At 44.2% G+C, this 6,148-nt stretch overlaps 1 protein-coding gene across 1 annotated transcript in view; it reads right to left on the reverse strand.

Annotated features, from left to right (window-relative positions):
- Positions 1-5,867, reverse strand: part of Folr2 (folate receptor 2 (fetal)) — a 17,203-nt gene extending 11,336 nt beyond the window's left edge. Inside the window, exons 1-2 of the mRNA NM_001303239.1 lie at positions 5,781-5,867; positions 5,522-5,683 (exon numbers count right to left, since the gene is read on the reverse strand). The gene's annotated coding sequence lies outside the window, so the exon portion shown is untranslated. The remainder of the gene's footprint in view (positions 1-5,521; positions 5,684-5,780) is intronic.
- Between the last annotated feature and the right edge of the window lie 281 nt (positions 5,868-6,148).

The raw sequence follows: 6,148 nt of genomic DNA on the forward strand, positions 1-6,148 counted from the left end.
ACAGCCTAGGACCACCAAGCCAGGGATGTGTATGTGTGTGTACCACGTGCATACCTCATGCCCTCAGAGGTAAGAAAAGGGTATTAGATTTCCTGGAACTGGAATTATAGATGTTTATGAGCCACCATGTGGGTGCTGGGAACTGAACCAGGTCCTCTGCAAGAGCAGCCAGTGTTCTTATTCACTGTTGTAGATGAGCCAGAGATAAGCAATCTATTGTCCAGGCCCTAATATTTTCTTGAGACAGGGTCTCCCTGTATAGTCCCAGTTGGCCCATAATTCTCTGTGTAGACCAGGCTATCCTCTGCTGGCTCCCCCCAGCCATATTTTTGAAAATGGGTTAATTTCAAGAGTTCTGGAAAATCCGATGCTAACACTTGCTGGGGTCCTTGCTGCTTGGGGGAGGAACGGATTCTCAGGTGTCCTTTCTCTGTCCTTCGAGGAGTGCTAGCTCAGATTACTTCTATTTTAAGAAGTATAAAGCTTTAAATGATATTGGTAGCCCAGAGTGTAGTCTAGTCTATTCTTAACACGAAGAAATAAAAGTAGTTTTGTTTCCTGTGTGTTTTCCCCTGACTACAGCGTTTGCAACCTTACGCAACCTAAAAGTGAACTTTCACTTCTCAAAAAATCTGTTATTTTTTAGTTAGTTTTCTTTTCTTTCTTTTTTCTTTTTTTTCTTTTCTTTTCTGTGTGTGTGTGTGTGTGTGACTTGTGACAAGTTCTCAGATCATGCTTTAACATAATCCAGTGAGAGGGCTCCCCACTTTTTTTTTTAAAGATTTATTATTTATTATATGTAAGTACACTGTAGCTGTCTTCAGACACTCCAGAAGAGGGAGTCAGATCTTGTTGCGGATGGTTGTGAGCCACCATGTGGTTGCTGGGATTTGAACTCCGGACCTTCGGAAGAGCAGTCGGGTGCTCTTACCTGCTGAGCCATCTCACCAGCCCGGCTCCCCACTTTTTTAGAAGTGACAACTGTTTATTTGTGTGTTTGTTTTGCTTGGGATTGAGCTCAAAGATTTATGTATGTTAAAGTTCTATCACTCAATTATATACAGCTGGGTGTAGTGGCACACACCTTTAATCCCAGCACTCAGGAAGCAGAGATAGCTGGATCTCTGTGAGTCTACACAGTAAGTCCCATGACAGCCAGGGCTACAGAGAACCCCCATCTCAAAACAAACAAACAAAAACAGGGGTGCTCCCTTTAATCCCAGCACTTGGGAGGCAGAGGCAGGTGGATTTCTGAGTTCGAGGCCAGCCTGGTCTACAGAGTAAATTCTAGGACAGCCAGAGCTACACAGAGAAACCCTGTCTCGAAAAACAAAAAACAAATAAACAAAACAACAACAACAAAGTAATAATAAGGGAGCTGGAGAAATGGCTCAGTGGTTAAGAGCACTGACTGCTCTTCCAGACGTCCTGAGTTCAAATCCCAGCAACCACATGGTGGCTCACAACCATCTGTAATGGGATCCAGTGCCCTCTTCTGGTGTGTCTAAATACAGACACTATACTCATATACATTAAATAAACAAATCTTTAAAATATTTTTAAACAAACAAAAGAATGTAGTAGTAAGTTTCCGGGGATGGTGCTCAGAAGTCTTCAGGCTAGTCAGTCCTACCTGTGACGTACCGCTGTAGGCTTTCCTACTGTACAGCCTCTAACAAAACTAGGCTGGATGGTTGACCTTTACCCCAAAAAGCTGAGAAAGCAGCTAAATCCACATGCAGTGTGTGCCCAGGCAGACTGTGAGGGGTTCGTGCTGTGAGGCCCAAAGTCCTCATAAGCTGGTCTAAGACAAAGAAGTGTGTCAACAGGGCCTATGGCTGGTCCATGTGTGACAAGTGTGTCCGTGACAGCATCAAGTGGGCTTTCCTTATTGAGGAGCAGAAAATCGTTGTGAAAGTGTTGAAGGCACAAGCTCAGAGTCAGAAAGCAAAAGAAATATGCAGCATTTTTAAGTAATAAAAATCAAGACTTGCCGGGCGTGGTGGCACATGCCTTTAATCCCAGCACTTGGGAGGCAGAGGCAGGCGGATCTCTGAGTTCGAGGCCAGCCTGGTCTACAAAGTGAGTTCCAGGACAGCCAAGGCTACACAGAGAAACCCTGTCTTGAAAAAAAAAAAATCAAGACTTGGTCTATGGAGAAAAGAAAAGAAGAGAAAAGAAAAGAAAAGAAAAGAAAAGGGAAGGGAAGGGAAGGGAAGGGAAGGGAAGGGAAGGAAAGGAAAGGAAAGGAAAGGAAAGGAAAGGAAAGGAAAGGAAAGGAAAGGAAAGGGAAGGGAAGGGAAGGGAAGAGAAGAATGTAATAATAAGTTTGTTAAACTGGATGAGAAGTCTTCTTCCTCTTTTTTTTGTTTTGTTTTGTTTTTCAAGAGAGGATTTCTCTGTGTAGCCCTGGCTGTCCTAAAACTCATTCTATAGACCAGGCTAGCCTCAAACTCTCAGAGATCTACCTGATTCTGCCTCCAGAGAGCTGGAGTTAAAGGCATGAGCCACCACTATCTGGCCTCTTTTCGCTCTGATATTGGAATTTATCAATAGGTGGTTTCTCGTCTCTCCTCCAGTCTATCTAAAGATTCCTCCCACAGCTTACTGACAGGAAACAGACTCATGCAACTGACATCACTGCCTTAAACTAACACTTGGATGAATCAAACTCTTTGAGGCCTGAGATTTGAGTTTTCAGAAATTTTCCAGCCTCTAGGCAGAAGACATGGAGAGGGATGCTTAGATGCTTACCCAAGAAATAATTTTAAAGGAATGAGTCAACTTAATGAGAGAGATGAGATTGTGGTTATCATCTTGTTATTTTGGGTAATGTACTTCATATTTATGGTTTTTTTTTGATTAGTCATATGATAGTCTTTTTTTTTCCCCTGGCTCTAGTCTATAACCCTTAATTTAGCAGGCTATACTTGTGCCAGCTGGAATAAACAATCTCTTTTAAAAGTCCTTGGTCAGTGGGCAACTCCCCTAAACATCTCAACTGGATCTGTCTACAGCCTACTCTGAGAACACAGTTCCTCCCGGACCAATTGGACCAATTGCCACTCTGCCCCTCTTTTTTTTCCCCCACCAAGGCCTCGTTCTTATTTTTTTAAGACAGGATCTCATTATATTGCTCTGGCTGACCTTGAACTTGCTAAAGGGTCTCAAACTCAGAGATTAGACTGCCTCCATCGTTCCAGTGCTATTTTCTAGGCTTGTTACAGGACTAGGGTGGTTACCAGGGGATTACTCTGCTTTTAAAACATGTTGATATAGTCATGTATACAGGTTCACCGAGCTAACCCTTCTCCTTGGGATCCCACTGGCAAGTCACATGAGTAATTTGGGGCTGGAGAGATGACTGGCTGGTTAAAATTATCCCTGCTCTTTCAGGGGACTGGAGTGTGGTTCCTAGCATCTCATCCCTTGACAGATCACAACCGGCTGTGACTTCAGTTCCAGGGCAGCTGACCTCTCGTCTGGTCGCCTGCACTCACATGGTGCACATAAATTCATCCACGGTCATACATACACACATAAATAATAAACTAATTGGTCCACGTGTAGTGGTGCAAGTTTTAATGCCAGCACCTACGAGGCAGAGGCAGGCAGATATTTTTATGAATTTGAGACTAGTTTGGCCTGCATACAAGCCGGCTTATATAGTAAGCCTTTCTCTCAAATAAATAAAAGTTAATTTAAAAAAGAAGAAAATAATCGTGTTGAAAACTTGGACTTCTGTTAGTTCTACTGAGGAAGGATTAGACCATGATGGCTCTGACCTAATCAATGAACTCATCCACTGATAGATTAATAATAAGACAGCAAGCTGGACACGGTGGCTCGCACCTGGAATCTCAGTACTTGGGAGGCTGAGGGAGGACGGTCATGAGTTAAAGGCCAACCTGTGCTACATGTGGGTTTTAGGACAGCTTGAACTACAGAGTGAGAGTCTGTCTCAAAATTAAAAAACAAAAACAAAAACAAAAAAAACCAAAAACTGGAAAATGAATAACCCAATGTCTCTTTTAGGAGGCAACAGAAAGGAAGATTGTGAGACTTCAGTTAGTTGAGAGCAGGTCACTGGGGTGCACCCTGAAGGATCCAGTCACTTGCTCTGTATTTCCTGGCCACCATAATTCACAGTGATTCACTTCTTCTGGGACATGTTTCTCCTGCCCTGATGTTCTGCCTCAGCACAGGCCCAGAAACAGTGGAACTACCTCAGCTATGAGGCAGAATACATTGTCTTCTCATAAGCTGTTCTCTGTTATGTTGTCACAAAGAGACTAACACACTCTTCCAGAAGCATGAACTGGTTATAAGATAGGAAGGTCTTTGTAGTGTCCATAGGTTGTTTGACAGACCTGGTGATTCTGCTCCTTCTGGAACATGAAATAGGATTAGGATATTTTCTGGACTTCTGAATTTTCGACTTGGTCATGATTTCATTAGGCCAACCAAATGAAACAACAGATGGGTAGAAGTGTGTAGGGATTGTACAGAATTCAAGGTCTTTTATCTCCTGGAGTGTGTGATAAGATAGAATCACTCTCCCTCCGCCTGTAGAACACCTTGTCTCTCACCCTGGGATCTGAACTAAGTAGCAGAAGGTCCCTAACAATCCACAGCAAAAATAATATCTTAATCAAGAAGTTGATAGGTTATTTCTCCACTGTCATTGAAATGAGCCAATTCAAATTAGATTAGATTAGACTTAAAGGCAAGTTTTTTGGGGAAGCTGCTCTTAGGTGGTTCACTAGCCCCAAGGACTGAGGCCAGGGAAGTTGCCAAGGGGAAAGTGGGCGGGGGAGAGAGAGAAAGGACACTCTTGCACAGAGAGAGACCAAAATGTCTGGATTATATAGGGAGAAGCCTCTGGGGGTTGGGGGGGAAGGGCAGCCCAAGACCTGGTCTGGAAATTCAAGGTTGGGAGCAGGGTATGACAGGTAGGGACTGAGGGATACTGGGAGAACCTGGAGGCCAGGTCTGCTCTGATAGGTAAAATAGGGTCCCTTGTCCCTGGGTCTGAAACCGGACATAAACGTTAGTTATACTAAACTTCTAGATTATTAGAAATGTTGCTGTACCAGATGGAAAGATGCCTCTGTTAGAGATGCTCCATTAGAGCACTTGCTGTTCTTCCAGAGGACCCAAGTCAGCACCTATAGCAGGTGGCTCATGACCACCTGTTACTCCAGCCCAGGAGATCTAAGGGTCTTGTCTTCTGGTCTCTATCTCCATGAATACACACAAGCCCATGTGTCTATACACATGCACCTGCGTGTGCACAAACACATATTTTTTCCTCAAGACAGGGTTCTAGCTGTCCTGGAACTCACTCTGTCATCCAGGCCAGCTTCGAAAACAGAGATCCACCTACCTCTGCTTCCTAAGTGCTGGAATTAAAGGTGTGTAAAACTACTGCCTGGCACACACACATTTTAAAAAGGAAATGTTACTGTAAGACGAGTGAAATGGCTCAGGCAGTAATTTGCTTGCTATGTAAGCACCAGACCTTAGTTCAGTCTTCCAGCACCTGTGTGAAGTCTGGAGCGGTGACACAGCTGCAAGCCTTCCACTGGGGAGTGGAGACAGATGGAGCCTGAGAGATCACTGAGGCTTTCAGACTCGCCGAATTGGTGAATTCCAGATTCACGGAGACTCTGTAACAAAGAAGCTGGAGCAGGTCACTTCTTAGTCACTGTTCTATTGCTGTGAAGAGACACCATGACCAAGACAACTCTTAGAAAGAAAGCACGTAATGGAGGGCTTACCTACAGTTTCAGAGGTCTAGTACATTATCATCATGGCAAGGAACATGGTGGGGAAGGCATGGCGCTAGCTGAAAGCTACACCCTGATCTGCAGAAACAAGAGAAATAGAACTCTGCTTACCATTGACTTTGCGAACCTTAATGCCCACCCCCGGGAGCACACACTTCCTTCAACAAGGCCATACCTCCTAATCTTTCTAATCTCATTGAAGAGTTTCACTTCCTGGTGATTTAGCATTCAAAGATATGTGTATGAGGGCCATTTCAGATTCAAGCCACCACAGAAAGGCTGGAGAGATGGCTCAGCAGTTGAGAGCACTGGCTGCTCTTCCAGAGCACCTGCGTTCATTTCTCAGCACCTACATAGCA

The sequence above is a fragment of the Mus musculus genome, chromosome 7, assembly GCF_000001635.26.
Source record: "Mus musculus strain C57BL/6J chromosome 7, GRCm38.p6 C57BL/6J".
Classification (NCBI taxonomy): Eukaryota; Metazoa; Chordata; class Mammalia; order Rodentia; family Muridae; genus Mus; species Mus musculus.